A 21,970-nucleotide genomic window follows, 5' to 3' on the forward strand; every position below is an offset into this window, starting at 1 on the left:
GAGTGAATGTTACAGTGAGTGAATAAACAGAGTGAATGTTACAGTGAGTGAATGAACAGAGTGAATGTTACAGTGAGTGAATAAACAGAGTGAATTTTACAGTGAGTGAATAAACAGAGTGAATGTTACAGTGATTGAGTAAACAGAGAGGACATTACGGTGAATGAATAAAGGGAATGAATGTTACAGTGAGTGAATAAATAGAGTGAATGTTACAGTGAGTGAATAAACAGAGGGAATGTTGGAGTGAATGAATTAACACTGTGAATGTACAGTGATTGAGTAAATAGAGAGAATGTTACGGTGAAAGAATACAGGGAATGAATGTTACAGTGAGTGAATAAACATGGTGAATGTTACAGTGAGTGAATTAACAGGGTGAAGGTTACAGTGTGTGAATAAACAGAGTGAATGTTACAGGGAGTGAATAAACAGAGTGAATGTTACAGGGAGTGAATAAACAGAGTGAATGTTACAGTGAAAGAATACAGGGAATGAATGTTACAGTGAGTGAATTAACAGGGTGAATGTTACAGTGTGTGAATAAACAGAGTGAATGTTACAGGGAGTGAATAAACAGAGTGAATGTTACAGTGAGTGAATAAACAGAGGGAAAGTTGTCGTGAATGAATTAACACAGTGAATATACAGTGATTGAGTAAACAGAGAGAATGTTACAGTGAGTGTATAAACAGAGTGGATGTTACAGTGAGTGAATAAACAGAGTGAATGTTACAGTGAGTGAATAAACAGAGGGAATGTTGTTGCGAATGATTTAACACAGTGAATGTACAGTGATTGAGTAAACAGAGAGAATGTTACGGTGAATGAATAAAGGGAATGAATGTTAAAGTGAGTGAATAAACAGACTGAATGTTACAGTGAGTCAATAAACAGAGTGAATGTTACAGTGAGTGAATAAACATGGTGAATGTTGCAGTGAGTGAATTAACATAGTGTATGTTACAGTGAGTGTATAAACAGAGTGAATGTTACAGTGAGTGAATAAACAGAGTGTATGTTACAGTGAGTGAATGAACAGAGTGAATGTTACAGTGAGTGAATAAACAGAGTGAATGTTACAGTGAGTGAATAAACAGAGTGAATGTTACAGTGAGTGAATGAACAGAGTGAATGTTACAGTGAGTGAATAAACAGAGTGAATTTTACAGTGAGTGAATAAACAGAGTGAATGTTACAGTGAGTGTATAAACAGAGTGAATGTTACAGTGATTGAGTAAACAGAGAGAACATTACGGTGAATGAATAAAGGGAATGAATGTTACAGTGAGTGAATAAATAGAGTGAATGTTACAGTGAGTGTATAAACAGAGTGAATGTTACAGTGTGTGAATAAACAGAGTGTATGTTACAGTGAGTGAATGAACAGAGTGAATGTTACAGTGAGTGAATAAACAGAGTGAATGTTACAGTGAGTGAATAAACAGAGTGAATGTTACAGTGAGTGAATGAACAGAGTGAATGTTACAGTGAGTGAATAAACAGAGTGAATTTTACAGAGAGTGAATAAACAGAGTGAATGTTACAGTGAGTGTATAAACAGAGTGAATGTTACAGTGATTGAGTAAACAGAGAGAACATTACGGTGAATGAATAAAGGGAATGAATGTTACAGTGAGTGAATAAATAGAGTGAATGTTACAGTGAGTGAATAAACAGAGGGAATGTTGGAGTGAATGAATTAACACTGTGAATGTACAGTGATTGAGTAAATAGAGAGAATGTTACGGTGAAAGAATACAGGGAATGAATGTTACAGTGAGTGAATAAACATGGTGAATGTTACAGTGAGTGAATTAACAGGGTGAATGTTACAGTGTGTGAATAAACAGAGTGAATGTTACAGGGAGTGAATAAACAGAGTGAATGTTACAGTGAGTGAATAAACAGAGGGAAAGTTGTCGTGAATGATTTAACACAGTGAATATACAGTGATTGAGTAAACAGAGAGAATGTTACAGTGAGTGTATAAACAGAGTGAATGTTACAGTGAGTGAATAAACAGAGTGAATGTTACAGTGAGTGAATAAACAGAGGGAATGTTGTTGCGAATGATTTAACACAGTGAATGTACAGTGATTGAGTAAACAGAGAGAATGTTACGGTGAATGAATAAAGGGAATGAATGTTAAAGTGAGTGAATAAACAGACTGAATGTTACAGTGAGTAAATAAACAGAGTGAATGTTACAGTGAGTGAATAAACATGGTGAATGTTGCAGTGAGTGAATTAACATAGTGTATGTTACAGTGAGTGAATAAACAGAGTGAATGTTACAGTGAGTGTATAAACAGAGTGAATGTTACAGTGAGTGAATAAACAGAGTGTATGTTACAGTGAGTGAATGAACAGAGTGAATGTTACAGTGAGTGAATAAACAGAGTGAATGTTACAGTGAGTGAATAAACAGAGTGAATGTTACAGTGAGTGAATGAACAGAGTGAATGTTACAGTGAGTGAATAAACAGAGTGAATTTTACAGTGAGTGAATAAACAGAGTGAATGTTACAGTGAGTGTATAAACAGAGTGAATGTTACAGTGATTGAGTAAACAGAGAGAACATTACGGTGAATGAATAAAGGGAATGAATGTTACAGTGAGTGAATAAATAGAGTGAATGTTACAGTGAGTGAATAAACAGAGGGAATGTTGGAGTGAATGAATTAACACTGTGAATGTACAGTGATTGAGTAAATAGAGAGAATGTTACGGTGAATGAATACACGGAATGAATGTTACAGTGAGTGAATAAACATGGTGAATGTTACAGTGAGTGAATTAACAGGGTGAATGTTACAGTGTGTGAATAAACAGAGTGAATGTTACAGGGAGTGAATAAACAGAGTGAATGTTACAGTGAGTGAATAAACAGAGGGAAAGTTGTCGTGAATGAATTAACACAGTGAATATACAGTGATTGAGTAAACAGAGAGAATGTTACAGTGAGTGTATAAACAGAGTGAATGTTACAGTGAGTGAATAAACAGAGTGAATGTTACAGTGAGTGAAAGAACAGAGTGAATGTTACAGTGAGTGAATAAACAGAGTGAATGTTACAGTGAGTTAATAAACATGGTGAATGTTACAGTGAGTGAATGAACAGAGTGAATGTTACAGTGAGTGAATGAACAGAGTGAATGTTACAGTGAGTGAATAAACAGAGTGAATGTTACAATGTGTTCAGAAACGGAGTGAATGTTACAGTGAGTGAATAAACAGAGTGAATGTTACAGTGAGTGAATGAACAGCGTGAATGTTACAGTGAGTGAATGGACAGAGTGAATGTTACAGTGAGTGAATAAACAGAGTGAAGGTTACAGTGAGTGAGTGAACAGAGTGAATGTTACAGTGAGTGAATGGATAGAGTGAATGTTACAGTGAGTGAATGGACAGAGTGAATGTTACAGTGAGTGAATAAACTTGGTGAATGCGACAGTGAGTGAATAAACAGATTGAATGTTACAGTGAGTGAATAAACAGAGTGAATGTTACAGTGAGTGAATGAATAGAGTGAATATTACAGTTAGTGAATAAACAGAGTGAATGTTACAGTGAGTGAATGAATAGAGTGAATGTTACAGTGAGTGAATGAATAGAGTGAATGTTACAGTGAGTGAAGGAACAGTGTGAATGTTACAGTGAGTGAATAAACATCGTGAATGATACGTTGAATGAATAAACAGAGTGAATGTTACAGTGAGTGAATAAACAGAGGGAATGTTGTTGCGAATGATTTAACACAGTGAATGTACAGTGATTGAGTAAACAGAGAGAATGTTACGGTGAATGAATAAAGGGAATGAATGTTAAAGTGAGTGAATAAACAGACTGAATGTTACAGTGAGTAAATAAACAGAGTGAATGTTACAGTGAGTGAATAAACATGGTGAATGTTGCAGTGAGTGAATTAACATAGTGTATGTTACAGTGAGTGAATAAACAGAGTGAATGTTACAGTGAGTGAATAAACAGAGTGAATGTTACAGTGAGTGAATGAACAGAGTGAATGTTACAGTGAGTGAATAAACAGAGTGAATTTTACAGTGAGTGAATAAACAGAGTGAATGTTACAGTGATTGAGTAAACAGAGAGGACATTACGGTGAATGAATAAAGGGAATGAATGTTACAGTGAGTGAATAAATAGAGTGAATGTTACAGTGAGTGAATAAACAGAGGGAATGTTGGAGTGAATGAATTAACACTGTGAATGTACAGTGATTGAGTAAATAGAGAGAATGTTACGGTGAAAGAATACAGGGAATGAATGTTACAGTGAGTGAATAAACATGGTGAATGTTACAGTGAGTGAATTAACAGGGTGAAGGTTACAGTGTGTGAATAAACAGAGTGAATGTTACAGGGAGTGAATAAACAGAGTGAATGTTACAGGGAGTGAATAAACAGAGTGAATGTTACAGTGAAAGAATACAGGGGATGAATGTTACAGTGAGTGAATAAACATGGTGAATGTTACAGTGAGTGAATTAACAGGGTGAATGTTACAGTGTGTGAATAAACAGAGTGAATGTTACAGTGAGTGAATAAACAGAGGGAAAGTTGTCGTGAATGAATTAACACAGTGAATATACAGTGATTGAGTAAACAGAGAGAATGTTACAGTGAGTGTATAAACAGAGTGGATGTTACAGTGAGTGAATAAACAGAGTGAATGTTACAGTGAGTGAATAAACAGAGGGAATGTTGTTGCGAATGATTTAACACAGTGAATGTACAGTGATTGAGTAAACAGAGAGAATGTTACGGTGAATGAATAAAGGGAATGAATGTTAAAGTGAGTGAATAAACAGACTGAATGTTACAGTGAGTCAATAAACAGAGTGAATGTTACAGTGAGTGAATAAACATGGTGAATGTTGCAGTGAGTGAATTAACATAGTGTATGTTACAGTGAGTGTATAAACAGAGTGAATGTTACAGTGAGTGAATAAACAGAGTGTATGTTACAGTGAGTGAATGAACAGAGTGAATGTTACAGTGAGTGAATAAACAGAGTGAATGTTACAGTGAGTGAATAAACAGAGTGAATGTTACAGTGAGTGAATGAACAGAGTGAATGTTACAGTGAGTGAATAAACAGAGTGAATTTTACAGTGAGTGAATAAACAGAGTGAATGTTACAGTGAGTGTATAAACAGAGTGAATGTTACAGTGATTGAGTAAACAGAGAGAACATTACGGTGAATGAATAAAGGGAATGAATGTTACAGTGAGTGAATAAATAGAGTGAATGTTACAGTGAGTGTATAAACAGAGTGAATGTTACAGTGTGTGAATAAACAGAGTGTATGTTACAGTGAGTGAATGAACAGAGTGAATGTTACAGTGAGTGAATAAACAGAGTGAATGTTACAGTGAGTGAATAAACAGAGTGAATGTTACAGTGAGTGAATGAACAGAGTGAATGTTACAGTGAGTGAATAAACAGAGTGAATTTTACAGAGAGTGAATAAACAGAGTGAATGTTACAGTGAGTGTATAAACAGAGTGAATGTTACAGTGATTGAGTAAACAGAGAGAACATTACGGTGAATGAATAAAGGGAATGAATGTTACAGTGAGTGAATAAATAGAGTGAATGTTACAGTGAGTGAATAAACAGAGGGAATGTTGGAGTGAATGAATTAACACTGTGAATGTACAGTGATTGAGTAAATAGAGAGAATGTTACGGTGAAAGAATACAGGGAATGAATGTTACAGTGAGTGAATAAACATGGTGAATGTTACAGTGAGTGAATTAACAGGGTGAATGTTACAGTGTGTGAATAAACAGAGTGAATGTTACAGGGAGTGAATAAACAGAGTGAATGTTACAGTGAGTGAATAAACAGAGGGAAAGTTGTCGTGAATGAATTAACACAGTGAATATACAGTGATTGAGTAAACAGAGAGAATGTTACAGTGAGTGTATAAACAGAGTGAATGTTACAGTGAGTGAATAAACAGAGTGAATGTTACAGTGAGTGAATAAACAGAGGGAATGTTGTTGCGAATGATTTAACACAGTGAATGTACAGTGATTGAGTAAACAGAGAGAATGTTACGGTGAATGAATAAAGGGAATGAATGTTAAAGTGAGTGAATAAACAGACTGAATGTTACAGTGAGTAAATAAACAGAGTGAATGTTACAGTGAGTGAATAAACATGGTGAATGTTGCAGTGAGTGAATTAACATAGTGTATGTTACAGTGAGTGAATAAACAGAGTGAATGTTACAGTGAGTGTATAAACAGAGTGAATGTTACAGTGAGTGAATAAACAGAGTGTATGTTACAGTGAGTGAATGAACAGAGTGAATGTTACAGTGAGTGAATAAACAGAGTGAATGTTACAGTGAGTGAATAAACAGAGTGAATGTTACAGTGAGTGAATGAACAGAGTGAATGTTACAGTGAGTGAATAAACAGAGTGAATTTTACAGTGAGTGAATAAACAGAGTGAATGTTACAGTGAGTGTATAAACAGAGTGAATGTTACAGTGATTGAGTAAACAGAGAGAACATTACGGTGAATGAATAAAGGGAATGAATGTTACAGTGAGTGAATAAATAGAGTGAATGTTACAGTGAGTGAATAAACAGAGGGAATGTTGGAGTGAATGAATTAACACTGTGAATGTACAGTGATTGAGTAAATAGAGAGAATGTTACGGTGAATGAATACAGGGAATGAATGTTACAGTGAGTGAATAAACATGGAGAATGTTACAGTGAGTGAATTAACAGGGTGAATGTTACAGTGTGTGAATAAACAGAGTGAATGTTACAGGGAGTGAATGAACAGAGTGAATGTTACAGTGAGTGAATAAACAGAGGGAAAGTTGTCGTGAATGAATTAACACAGTGAATATGCAGTGATTGAGTAAACAGAGAGAATGTTACAGTGAGTGTATAAACAGAGTGAATGTTACAGTGAGTGAATAAACAGAGTGAATGTTACAGTGAGTGTATAAACAGAGTGAATGTTACAGTGATTGAGTAAACAGAGAGAACATTACGGTGAATGAATAAAGGGAATGAATGTTACAGTGAGTGAATAAATAGAGTGAATGTTACAGTGAGTGAATAAACAGAGGGAATGTTGGAGTGAATGAATTAACACTGTGAATGTACAGTGATTGAGTAAATAGAGAGAATGTTACGGTGAATGAATACAGGGAATGAATGTTACAGTGAGTGAATAAACATGGAGAATGTTACAGTGAGTGAATTAACAGGGTGAATGTTACAGTGTGTGAATAAACAGAGTGAATGTTACAGGGAGTGAATAAACAGAGTGAATGTTACAGTGAGTGAATAAACAGAGGGAAAGTTGTCGTGAATGAATTAACACAGTGAATATACAGTGATTGAGTAAACAGAGAGAATGTTACAGTGAGTGTATAAACAGAGTGAATGTTACAGTGAGTGAATAAACAGAGTGAATGTTACAGTGAGTGAATAAACAGAGGGAATGTTGTTGCGAATGATTTAACACAGTGAATGTACAGCGATTGAGTAAACAGAGAGAATGTTACGGTGAATGAATAAAGGGAATGAATGTTAAAGTGAGTGAATAAACAGACTGAATGTTACAGTGAGTCAATAAACAGAGTGAATGTTACAGTGAGTGAATAAACATGGTGAATGTTGCAGTGAGTGAATTAACATAGTGTATGTTACAGTGAGTGTATAAACAGAGTGAATGTTACAGTGAGTGAATAAACAGAGTGTATGTTACAGTGAGTGAATGAACAGAGTGAATGTTACAGTGAGTGAATAAACAGAGTGAATGTTACAGTGAGTGAATAAACAGAGTGAATGTTACAGTGAGTGAATGAACAGAGTGAATGTTACAGTGAGTGAATAAACAGAGTGAATTTTACAGTGAGTGAATAAACAGAGTGAATGTTACAGTGAGTGTATAAACAGAGTGAATGTTACAGTGATTGAGTAAACAGAGAGAACATTACGGTGAATGAATAAAGGGAATGAATGTTACAGTGAGTGAATAAATAGAGTGAATGTTACAGTGAGTGTATAAACAGAGTGAATGTTACAGTGAGTGAATAAACAGAGTGTATGTTACAGTGAGTGAATGAACAGAGTGAATGTTACAGTGAGTGAATAAACAGAGTGAATGTTACAGTGAGTGAATAAACAGAGTGAATGTTACAGTGAGTGAATGAACAGAGTGAATGTTACAGTGAGTGAATAAACAGAGTGAATTTTACAGAGAGTGAATAAACAGAGTGAATGTTACAGTGAGTGTATAAACAGAGTGAATGTTACAGTGATTGAGTAAACAGAGAGAACATTACGGTGAATGAATAAAGGGAATGAATGTTACAGTGAGTGAATAAATAGAGTGAATGTTACAGTGAGTGAATAAACAGAGGGAATGTTGGAGTGAATGAATTAACACTGTGAATGTACAGTGATTGAGTAAATAGAGAGAATGTTACGGTGAAAGAATACAGGGAATGAATGTTACAGTGAGTGAATAAACATGGTGAATGTTACAGTGAGTGAATTAACAGGGTGAATGTTACAGTGTGTGAATAAACAGAGTGAATGTTACAGGGAGTGAATAAACAGAGTGAATGTTACAGTGAGTGAATAAACAGAGGGAAAGTTGTCGTGAATGAATTAACACAGTGAATATACAGTGATTGAGTAAACAGAGAGAATGTTACAGTGAGTGTATAAACAGAGTGAATGTTACAGTGAGTGAATAAACAGAGTGAATGTTACAGTGAGTGAATAAACAGAGGGAATGTTGTTGCGAATGATTTAACACAGTGAATGTACAGTGATTGAGTAAACAGAGAGAATGTTACGGTGAATGAATAAAGGGAATGAATGTTAAAGTGAGTGAATAAACAGACTGAATGTTACAGTGAGTAAATAAACAGAGTGAATGTTACAGTGAGTGAATAAACATGGTGAATGTTGCAGTGAGTGAATTAACATAGTGTATGTTACAGTGAGTGAATAAACGGAGTGAATGTTACAGTGAGTGTATAAACAGAGTGAATGTTACAGTGAGTGAATAAACAGAGTGTATGTTACAGTGAGTGAATGAACAGAGTGAATGTTACAGTGAGTGAATAAACAGAGTGAATGTTACAGTGAGTGAATAAACAGAGTGAATGTTACAGTGAGTGAATGAACAGAGTGAATGTTACAGTGAGTGAATAAACAGAGTGAATTTTACAGTGAGTGAATAAACAGAGTGAATGTTACAGTGAGTGTATAAACAGAGTGAATGTTACAGTGATTGAGTAAACAGAGAGAACATTACGGTGAATGAATAAAGGGAATGAATGTTACAGTGAGTGAATAAATAGAGTGAATGTTACAGTGAGTGAATAAACAGAGGGAATGTTGGAGTGAATGAATTAACACTGTGAATGTACAGTGATTGAGTAAATAGAGAGAATGTTACGGTGAAAGAATACAGGGAATGAATGTTACAGTGAGTGAATAAACATGGAGAATGTTACAGTGAGTGAATTAACAGGGTGAATGTTACAGTGTGTGAATAAACAGAGTGAATGTTACAGGGAGTGAATAAACAGAGTGAATGTTACAGTGAGTGAATAAACAGAGGGAAAGTTGTCGTGAATGAATTAACACAGTGAATATACAGTGATTGAGTAAACAGAGAGAATGTTACAGTGAGTGTATAAACAGAGTGAATGTTACAGTGAGTGAATAAACAGAGTGAATGTTACAGTGAGTGTATAAACAGAGTGAATGTTACAGTGATTGAGTAAACAGAGAGAACATTACGGTGAATGAATAAAGGGAATGAATGTTACAGTGAGTGAATAAATAGAGTGAATGTTACAGTGAGTGAATAAACAGAGGGAATGTTGGAGTGAATGAATTAACACTGTGAATGTACAGTGATTGAGTAAATAGAGAGAATGTTACGGTGAATGAATACAGGGAATGAATGTTACAGTGAGTGAATAAACATGGAGAATGTTACAGTGAGTGAATTAACAGGGTGAATGTTACAGTGTGTGAATAAACAGAGTGAATGTTACAGGGAGTGAATAAACAGAGTGAATGTTACAGTGAGTGAATAAACAGAGGGAAAGTTGTCGTGAATGAATTAACACAGTGAATATACAGTGATTGAGTAAACAGAGAGAATGTTACAGTGAGTGTATAAACAGAGTGAATGTTACAGTGAGTGAATAAACAGAGTGAATGTTACAGTGAGTGAAAGAACAGAGTGAATGTTACAGTGAGTGAATAAACAGAGTGAATGTTACAGTGAGTTAATAAACATGGTGAATGTTACAGTGAGTGAATGAACACAGTGAATGTTACAGTGAGTGAATGAACAGAGTGAATGTTACAGTGAGTGAATAAACAGAGTGAATGTTACAATGTGTTCATAAACAGAGTGAATGTTACAGTGAGTGAATAAACAGAGTGAATGTTACAGTGAGTGAATGAACAGCGTGAATGTTACAGTGAGTGAATGGACAGAGTGAATGTTACAGTGAGTGAATAAACAGAGTGAATGTTACAGTGAGTGAATGAACAGAGTGCATGTTACAGTGAGTGAATGGACAGAGTGAATGTTACAGTGAGTGAATAAACTTGGTGAATGTTACAGTGAGTGAATAAACAGAGTGAATGTTACAGTGAGTGAATGAATAGAGTGAATATTACAGTCAGTGAATAAACAGAGTGAATGTTACAGTGAGTGAATGAATAGAGTGAATGTTACAGTGAGTGAATGAATAGAGTGAATGTTACAGTGAGTGAAGGAACAGTGTGAATGTTACAGTGAGTGAATAAACATCGTGAATGATACGTTGAATGAATAAACAGAGTGAATGTTACAGTGAGTGAATAAACAGAGGGAATGTTGTTGCGAATGATTTAACACAGTGAATGTACAGTGATTGAGAAAACAGAGAGAATGTTACGGTGAATGAATAAAGGGAATGAATGTTACAGTGAGTAAATAAACAGAGTGAATGTTACAGTGAGTGAATAAACATGGTGAATGTTGCAGTGAGTGAATTAACATAGTGTATGTTACAGTGAGTGTATAAACAGAGTGAATGTTACAGTGAGTGAATAAACAGAGTGTATGTTACAGTGAGTGAATGAACAGAGTGAATGTTACAGTGAGTGAATAAACAGAGTGAATGTTACAGTGAGTGAATGAACAGAGTGAATGTTACAGTGAGTGAATAAACAGAGTGAATTTTACAGTGAGTGAATAAACAGAGTGAATGTTACAGTGAGTGTATAAACAGAGTGAATGTTACAGTGATTGAGTAAACAGAGAGAACATTACGGTGAATGAATAAAGGGAATGAATGTTACAGTGAGTGAATAAATAGAGTGAATGTTACAGTGAGTGTATAAACAGAGTGAATGTTACAGTGAGTGAATAAACAGAGTGTATGTTACAGTGAGTGAATGAACAGAGTGAATGTTACAGTGAGTGAATAAACAGAGTGAATGTTACAGTGAGTGAATAAACAGAGTGAATGTTACAGTGAGTGAATGAACAGAGTGAATGTTACAGTGAGTGAATAAACAGAGTGAATTTTACAGTGAGTGAATAAACAGAGTGAATGTTACAGTGAGTGTATAAACAGAGTGAATGTTACAGTGATTGAGTAAACAGAGAGAACATTACGGTGAATGAATAAAGGGAATGAATGTTACAGTGAGTGAATAAATAGAGTGAATGTTACAGTGAGTGAATAAACAGAGGGAATGTTGGAGTGAATGAATTAACACTGTGAATGTACAGTGATTGAGTAAATAGAGAGAATGTTACGGTGAAAGAATACAGGGAATGAATGTTACAGTGAGTGAATAAACATGGTGAATGTTACAGTGAGTGAATTAACAGGGTGAATGTTACAGTGTGTGAATAAACAGAGTGAATGTTACAGGGAGTGAATAAACAGAGTGAATGTTACAGTGAGTGAATAAACAGAGGGAAAGTTGTCGTGAATGAATTAACACAGTGAATATACAGTGATTGAGTAAACAGAGAGAATGTTACAGTGAGTGTATAAACAGAGTGAATGTTACAGTGAGTGAATAAACAGAGTGAATGTTACAGTGAGTGAATAAACAGAGGGAATGTTGTTGCGAATGATTTAACACAGTGAATGTACAGTGATTGAGTAAACAGAGAGAATGTTACGGTGAATGAATAAAGGGAATGAATGTTAAAGTGAGTGAATAAACAGACTGAATGTTACAGTGAGTAAATAAACAGAGTGAATGTTACAGTGAGTGAATAAACATGGTGAATGTTGCAGTGAGTGAATTAACATAGTGTATGTTACAGTGAGTGAATAAACAGAGTGAATGTTACAGTGAGTGTATAAACAGAGTGAATGTTACAGTGAGTGAATAAACAGAGTGTATGTTACAGTGAGTGAATGAACAGAGTGAATGTTACAGTGAGTGAATAAACAGAGTGAATGTTACAGTGAGTGAATAAACAGAGTGAATGTTACAGTGAGTGAATGAACAGAGTGAATGTTACAGTGAGTGAATAAACAGAGTGAATTTTACAGTGAGTGAATAAACAGAGTGAATGTTACAGTGAGTGTATAAACAGAGTGAATGTTACAGTGATTGAGTAAACAGAGAGAACATTACGGTGAATGAATAAAGGGAATGAATGTTACAGTGAGTGAATAAATAGAGTGAATGTTACAGTGAGTGAATAAACAGAGGGAATGTTGAAGTGAATGAATTAACACTGTGAATGTACAGTGATTGAGTAAATAGAGAGAATGTTACGGTGAATGAATACAGGGAATGAATGTTACAGTGAGTGAATAAACATGGTGAATGTTACAGTGAGTGAATTAACAGGGTGAATGTTACAGTGTGTGAATAAACAGAGTGAATGTTACAGGGAGTGAATAAACAGAGTGAATGTTACAGTGAGTGAATAAACAGAGGGAAAGTTGTCGTGAATGAATTAACACAGTGAATATACAGTGATTGAGTAAACAGAGAGAATGTTACAGTGAGTGTATAAACAGAGTGAATGTTACAGTGAGTGAATAAACAGAGTGAATGTTACAGTGAGTGAAAGAACAGAGTGAATGTTACAGTGAGTGAATAAACAGAGTGAATGTTACAGTGAGTTAATAAACATGGTGAATGTTACAGTGAGTGAATGAACAGAGTGAATGTTACAGTGAGTGAATGAACAGAGTGAATATTACAGTGAGTGAATAAACAGAGTGAATGTTACAATGTGTTCATAAACAGAGTGAATGTTACAGTGAGTGAATAAACAGAGTGAATGTTACAGTGAGTGAATGAACAGCGTGAATGTTACAGTGAGTGAATGGACAGAGTGAATGTTACAGTGAGTGAATAAACAGAGTGAATGTTACAGTGAGTGAATGAACAGAGTGCATGTTACAGTGAGTGAATGGACAGAGTGAATGTTACAGTGAGTGAATAAACTTGGTGAATGCTACAGTGAGTGAATAAACAGGTTGAATGTTACAGTGAGTGAATAAACAGAGTGAATGTTACAGTGAGTGAATGAATAGAGTGAATATTACAGTCAGTGAATAAACAGAGTGAATGTTACAGTGAGTGAATGAATAGAGTGAATGTTACAGTGAGTGAATGAATAGAGTGAATGTTACAGTGAGTGAAGGAACAGTGTGAATGTTACAGTGAGTGAATAAACATCGTGAATGATACGTTGAATGAATAAACAGAGTGAATGTTACAGTGAGTGAATAAACAGAGGGAATGTTGTTGCGAATGATTTAACACAGTGAATGTACAGTGATTGAGAAAACAGAGAGAATGTTACGGTGAATGAATAAAGGGAATGAATGTTACAGTGAGTGAATAAACAGACTGAATGTTACAGTGAGTAAATAAACAGAGTGAATGTTACAGTGAGTGAATAAACATGATGAATGTTGCAGTGAGTGAATTAACATAGTGTATGTTACAGTGATTGAATAAACAGAGTGAATGTTACCGTGAGAGAAGAAACAGAGTGAATGTTACAGTGAGTGAATAAACAGAGTGAGTATTACAGTGAATGAATAAACAGCGGGAATGTTGTCGTGAATGAATTAACACAGTGAATGTACAGTGATTGAGTAAACAGAGAGAACGTTACGGTGAATGAATAAAGGTAATGAATGTTACAGTGAGTGAATAAACATGGTGAATATTACAGTGAGTGAATAAACAGAGTGAATGTTACAGTGAGTGAATAAACAGAGTGAATGTTACAGTGAGTGAATAAGCAGAGTGAATGTTACAGTGAGTGAATAAACAGAGTGAATGTTACAGTGAGTGAATAAACAGAGTGAATGTTACAGTGAGAGACTAAACAGAATGAATGTTACAGTGAGTGAATAAACAGAGGGAAAATTGTGGTGAATGAATTAACACAGTGAATGTACAGGGATTGAGTAAACACAGAGAATGTTACGGTGAATGAATAAAGGGAATGAATGTTACAGTGAGTGAATAAACATACTGAATGTTACAGTGAGTGAATGAACAGAGTGAATGTTACAGTGAGTGAATAAACAGAGTGAATTTTACAGTGAGTGAATGAACAGAGTGAATGTTACAGTGAGTGTATAAACAGAGTGAATGTTACAGTGATTGAGTAAACAGAGAGAACATTACGGTGAATGAATAAAGGGAATGAATGTTACAGTGAGTGAATAAATAGAGTGAATGTTACAGTGAGTGAATAAACAGAGGGAATGTTGGAGTGAATGAATTAACACTGTGAATGTACAGTGATTGAGTAAATAGAGAGAATGTTACGGTGAATGAATACAGGGAATGAATGTTACAGTGAGTGAATAAACATGGTGAATGTTACAGTGAGTGAATTAACAGGGTGAATGTTACAGTGTGTGAATAAACAGAGTGAATGTTACAGGGAGTGAATAAACAGAGTGAATGTTACAGTGAGTGAATAAACAGAGGGAAAGTTGTCGTGAATGAATTAACACAGTGAATATACAGTGATTGAGTAAACAGAGAGAATGTTACAGTGAGTGTATAAACAGAGTGAATGTTACAGTGAGTGAATAAACAGAGTGAATGTTACAGTGAGTGAAAGAACAGAGTGAATGTTACAGTGAGTGAATAAACAGAGTGAATGTTACAGTGAGTTAATAAACATGGTGAATGTTACAGTGAGTGAATGAACAGAGTGAATGTTACAGTGAGTGAATGAACAGAGTGAATGTTACAGTGAGTGAATAAACAGAGTGAATGTTACAATGTGTTCATAAACAGAGTGAATGTTACAGTGAGTGAATAAACAGAGTGAATGTTACAGTGAGTGAATGAACAGCGTGAATGTTACAGTGAGTGAATGGACAGAGTGAATGTTACAGTGAGTGAATAAACAGAGTGAATGTTACAGTGAGTGAATGAACAGAGTGCATGTTACAGTGAGTGAATGGACAGAGTGAATGTTACAGTGAGTGAATAAACTTGGTGAATGCTACAGTGAGTGAATAAACAGGTTGAATGTTACAGTGAGTGAATAAACAGAGTGAATGTTACAGTGAGTGAATGAATAGAGTGAATATTACAGTCAGTGAATAAACAGAGTGAATGTTACAGTGAGTGAATGAATAGAGTGAATGTTACAGTGAGTGAATGAATAGAATGAATGTTACAGTGAGTGAAGGAACAGTGTGAATGTTACAGTGAGTGAATAAACATCGTGAATGATACGTTGAATGAATAAACAGAGTGAATGTTACAGTGAGTGAATAAACAGAGGGAATGTTGTTGCGAATGATTTAACACAGTGAATGTACAGTGATTGAGAAAACAGAGAGAATGTTACGGTGAATGAATAAAGGGAATGAATGTTACAGTGAGTGAATAAACAGACTGAATGTTACAGTGAGTAAATAAACAGAGTGAATGTTACAGTGAGTGAATAAACATGATGAATGTTGCAGTGAGTGAATTAACATAGTGTATGTTACAGTGATTGAATAAACAGAGTGAATGTTACCGTGAGAGAAGAAACAGAGTGAATGTTACAGTGAGTGAATAAACAGAGTGAGTATTACAGTGAATGAATAAACAGCGGGAATGTTGTCGTGAATGAATTAACACAGTGAATGTACAGTGATTGAGTAAACAGAGAGAACGTTACGGTGAATGAATAAAGGTAATGAATGTTACAGTGAGTGAATAAACATGGTGAATGTTACAGTGAGTGAATAAACAGAGTGAATGTTACAGTGAGTGAATAAGCAGAGTGAATGTTACAGTGAGTGAATAAACAGAGTGAATGTTACAGTGAGTGAATAAACAGAGTGAATGTTACAGAGAGAGACTAAACAGAATGAATGTTACAGTGAGTGAATAAACAGAGGGAAAATTGTGGTGAATGAATTAACACAGTGAATGTACAGGGATTGAGTAAACACAGAGAATGTTACGGTGAATGAATAAAGGGAATGAATGTTACAGTGAGTGAATAAACATAGTGAATGTTGCAGTGAATGAATAAACAGAATGAATGTTACAGTGGGTGAATAAACAGAGTGAAGGTTACAGTGAGTGAATAAACAGAGTGAATGTTACAGTGAGTGTATAAACAGAGTGAATGTTCCAGCGAGTGAATAAACAGAGTGTATGTTACAGTGAGTGAATGAACAGAGTGAATGTTACAGTGAGTGAATAAACAGAGTGAATGTTACAGTGAGTGAATAAACAGAGTGAATGTTACAGTGAGTGAATGAACAGAGTGAATGTTACAGTGAGTGAATAAACAGAGTGAATTTTACAGTGAGTGAATAAACAGAGTGAATGTTACAGTGAGTGTATAAACAGAGTATATGTTACAGTGATTGAGTAAACAGAGAGAACATTACGGTGAATGAATAAAGGGAATGAATGTTACAGTGAGTGAATAAACAGAGTGAATGTTACAGTGAGTGAATAAACAGAGGGAATGTTGGAGTGAATGAATTAACACTGTGAATGTACAGTGATTGAGTAAATGGAGAGAATGTTACGGTGAATGAATACAGGGAATGAATGTTACAGTGAGTGAATAAACATGGTGAATGTTACAGTGAGTGAATTAACAGGGTGAATGTTACAGTGTGTGAATAAACAGAGTGAATGTTACAGTGAGTGAATGAACAGAATGAATGTTACAGTGAGTGAATAAACAGAGTGAATGTTACAGGGAGTGAATAAACAGAGTGAATGTTACAGTGAGTGAATAAACAGAGGGAAAGTTGTCGTGAATGCATTAACACTGAATATACAGTGATTGAGTAAACAGAGAGAATGTTACAGTGAGTGCATAAACAGAGTGAATGTGACAGTCAGCGAATAAACAGAGTGAATGTTACAGTGAGTGAAAGAACAGAGTGAATGTTACAGTGAGTGAATAAACAGAGTGAATGTTACAGTGAGTTAATAAGCATGGTGAATGTTACAGTGAGTGAATGAACAGAGTGAATGTTACAGTGAGTGAATGAACAGAGTGAATGTTACAGTGAGTGAATAAACAGAGTGAATGTTACAATGTGTTCATAAACAGAGTGAATGTTACAGTGAGTGAATAAACAGAGTGAATGTTACAGTGAGTGAATGAACAGCGTGAATGTTACAGTGAGTGAATGGACAGAGTGAATGTTACAGTGAGTGAATGGACAGAGTGAATGTTACGGTGAGTGAATCAACTTGGTGAATGCTACAGTGAGTGAATAAACAGATTGAATGTTACAGTGAGTGAATAAACAGAGTGAATGTTACAGTGAGTGAATGAATAGAGTGAATATTACAGTCAGTGAATAAACAGAGTGAATGTTACAGTGAGTGAATGAATAGAGTGAATGTTACAGTGAGTGAATGAATAGAGTGAATGTTACAGTGAGTGAAGGAACAGTGTGAATGTTACAGTGAGTGAATAAACATCGTGAATGATACGTTGAATGAATCAACAGAGTGAATGTTACAGTGAGTGAATAAACAGAGGGAATGTTGTTGCGAATGATTTAACACAGTGAATGTACAGTGATTGAGTAAACAGAGAGAATGTTACGGTGAATGAATAAAGGGAATGAATGTTACAGTGAGTGAATAAACAGACTGAATGTTACAGTGATTAAATAAACAGAGTGAATGTTACAGTGAGTGAATAAACATGGTGAATGTTGCAGTGAGTGAATTAACATAGTGTCTGTTACAGTGATTGAATAAACAGAGTGAATGTTACCGTGAGAGAATACACAGAGTGAATGTTCCAGTGAGTGAATAAGCAGAGTGAGTATTACAGTGAATGAATAAACAGCGGGAATGTTGTCGTAAATGAATTAACACAGTGAATGTACAGTGATTGAGTAAACAGAGAGAACGTTACGGTGAATGAATAAAGGGAATGAATGTTACAGTGAGTGAATAAACATGGTGAATATTACAGTGAGTGAATAAACAGAGTGAATGTTACAGTGAGTGAATAAACAGAGTGAATGTTACAGTGAGTGAATAAGCAGAGTGAATGTTACAGTGAGTGAATAAACAGAGTGAATGTTACAGTGAGTGAATAAACAGAGTGAATGTTACAGTGAGTGACTAAACAGAATGAATGTTACAGTGAGTGAATAAACAGAGGGAAAATTGTCGTGAATGAATTAACACAGTGAATGTACAGGGATTGAGTAAACAGAGAGAATGTTACGGTGAAGGAATAAAGGGAATGAATGTTCCAGTGAGTGAATAAACGTAGTGAATGTTGCAGTGAATGAATAAACAGAGTGAATGTTACAGTGATTGAATAAACTTAGTGAATGTTACAGTGATTGAATAATCAGAGTGAATGTTACAGTGAGTGAATGAACACAGTGAATGTAACATTGAGCGAATAAACAGAGTGAATGTTACAGTGAGAGAATGAACAGAGTGAATGTTACAGTGAGTGAATGAACACAGTGAATGTAACATTGAGCGAATAAACAGAGTGAATGTTACAGTGAGAGAATGAACAGAGTGAATGTTACAGTGAGTGAATAAACAGAGGGAATGTTGGAGTGAATGAATTAACACAGTGAATGTAGTGATTGAGTAAACAGAGAAAACGTTACGGTGAATGAATACAGGGAATGAATGTTACAGTGAGTGAATAAACATGGTGAATGATACAGTGAGTGAATTAACAGAGTGAATGTTACAGTGAGTGAATAAACAGAGTGAATGTTACAGTGAGTGAATGAACATAGTGAATGTTACAGTGATTGAATAAACAGAGTGAATGTTACAGTGAGTGAATAAACAGAGTGAATGTTACAGTGAGTGAATAAACAGAGTGAATGTTACAGTGTGTGAATAAACAGAGTGAATGTTACAGTGTGTGAATTAACAGAGTGAATGTTACAGTGTGTGAATAAACAGAGTGAATGTTACAGTGAGTGAATGAACAGAGTGAATGGTACAGTGAGTGACTAAACAGAATGAATGTTACAGTGAGTGAATAAACAGAGGGAATGTTGTCGTGAATGAATTAACACAGTGAATAAACAGTGATTGAGTAAACACAGAGAATGTTACGGTGAATGAATAAAGGGAATGAATGTTACAGTGAGTGAATAAACATAGTGAATGTTGCAGTGAATGAATAAACAGAGTGAATGTTACAGTGGGTGAATAAATAGAGTGAAGGTTACAGTGAGTGAATGAACAGAGTGAATGTTACAGTGAGTGTATAAACAGAGTGAATGTTACAGTGAGTGAATAAACAAAGTGTATGTTAAAGTGAGTGAATGAACAGAGTGAATGTTACAGTGAGTGAATAAACAGAGTGAATGTTACAGTGAGTGAATAAACAGAGTGAATGTTACAGTGAGTGAATGAACAGAGTGAATGTTACAGTGAGTGAATAAACAGTGAATTTTACAGTGAGTGAATAAACAGAGTGAATGTTACAGTGAGTGACTAAACAGAATGAATGTTTCAGTGAGTGAATAAACAGAGGGAAAATTGTCGTGAATGAATTAACACAGTGAATGTACAGGGATTGAGTAAACAGAGAGAATGTTACGGTGAAGGAATAAAGGGAATGAATGTTACAGTGAGTGAATAAACATGGTGAATATTACAGTGAGTGAATAAACAGAGTGAATGTTACAGTGAGTGAATAAACAGAGTGAATGTTACAGTGAGTGAATAAGCAGAGTGAATGTTACAGTGAGTGAATAAACAGAGTGAATGTTACAGTGAGTGAATAAACAGAGTGAATGTTACAGTGAGTGACTCAACAGAATGAATGTTACAGTGAGTGAATAAACAGAGGGAAAATTGTCGTGAATGAATTAACACAGTGAATGTACAGGGATTGAGTAAACAGAGAGAATGTTACGGTGAAGGAATAAAGGGAATGAATGTTCCAGTGAGTGAATAAACGTAGTGAATGTTGCAGTGAATGAATAAACAGAGTGAATGTTACAGTGATTGAATAAACATAGTGAATGTTACAGTGATTGAATAAACAGAGTGAATGTTCCAGTGAGTGAATGAACATAGTGAATGTAACATTGAGCGAATAAACAGAGTGAATGTTACAGTGAGAGAATGAACAGAGTGAATGTTACAGTGAGTGAATAAACAGAGGGAATGTTGGAGTGAATGAATTAACACAGTGAATGTAGTGATTGAGTAAACAGAGAAAACGTTACGGTGAATGAATACAGGGAATGAATGTTACAGTGAGTGAATAAACATGGTGAATGTTACAGTGAGTGAATTAACAGAGTGAATGTTACAGTGAGTGAATAAACAGAGTGAATGTTACAGTGAGTGAATGAACATAGTGAATGTTACAGTGATTGAATAAACAGAGTGAATGTTACAGTGAGTGAATAAACAGAGTGAATGTTACAGTGAGTGAATAAACAGAGTGAATGTTACAGTGTGTGAATTAACAGAGTGAATGTTACAGTGTGTGAATAAACAGAGTGAATGTTACAGTGAGTGAATGAACAGAGTGAATGGTACAGTGAGTGACTGAACAGAATGAATGTTACAGTGAGTGAATAAACAGAGGGAAAGTTGTCGTGAATGAATTAACACAGTGAATATACAGTGATTGAGTAAACACAGAGAATGTTACGGTGAATGAATAAAGGGAATGAATGTTACAGTGAGTGAATAAACATAGTGAATGTTGCAGTGAATGAATAAACAGAGTGAATGTTACAGTGGGTGAATAAATAGAGTGAAGGTTACAGTGAGTGAATGAACAGAGTGAATGTTACAGTGAGTGTATAAACAGAGTGAATGTTACAGTGAGTGAATAAACAAAGTGTATGTTACAGTGAGTGAATGAACAGAGTGAATGTTACAGTGAGTGAATAAACAGAGTGAATGTTACAGTGAGTGAATAAACAGAGTGAATGTTACAGTGAGTGAATGAACAGAGTGACTGTTACAGTGAGTGAATAAACAGTGAATTTTACAGTGAGTGAAAACAGAGTGTATGTTACAGTGAGTGTATAAACAGAGTGAATGTTACAGTGAGTGAATGAACAGAGTGAATGTGACAGTGAGTGAATGAACAGAGTGAATGTTACAGTGAGTGAATAAACATAGTGAATGTTACAGTGAATGAATAAACAGAGTGAATGTTACAGTGAGTGAATGAGCAGAGGGAATGTTGCAGCGAATGATTAAATACAGTGAATGTACAGTGATTGAGTAAACAGTGAGAATGTTACGGTGAATGAACAAAGGGAATGAATGTTACAGTGAGTGAATAAACAGAGTGAATGTTACACTGAGTGAATAAACAGAGTGAATGTTACAGTGAGTGAATAAACAGAGTGAGTGTTACAGTGAATGAATAAACAGAGGGAATGTTACAGTGAGTGAATATACAGAGTGAATGTTACAGTGAGTGAAT

This window comes from Mustelus asterias, unplaced genomic scaffold (genome assembly GCF_964213995.1).
Source record: "Mustelus asterias unplaced genomic scaffold, sMusAst1.hap1.1 HAP1_SCAFFOLD_293, whole genome shotgun sequence".
Taxonomy (NCBI): domain Eukaryota; kingdom Metazoa; phylum Chordata; class Chondrichthyes; order Carcharhiniformes; family Triakidae; genus Mustelus; species Mustelus asterias.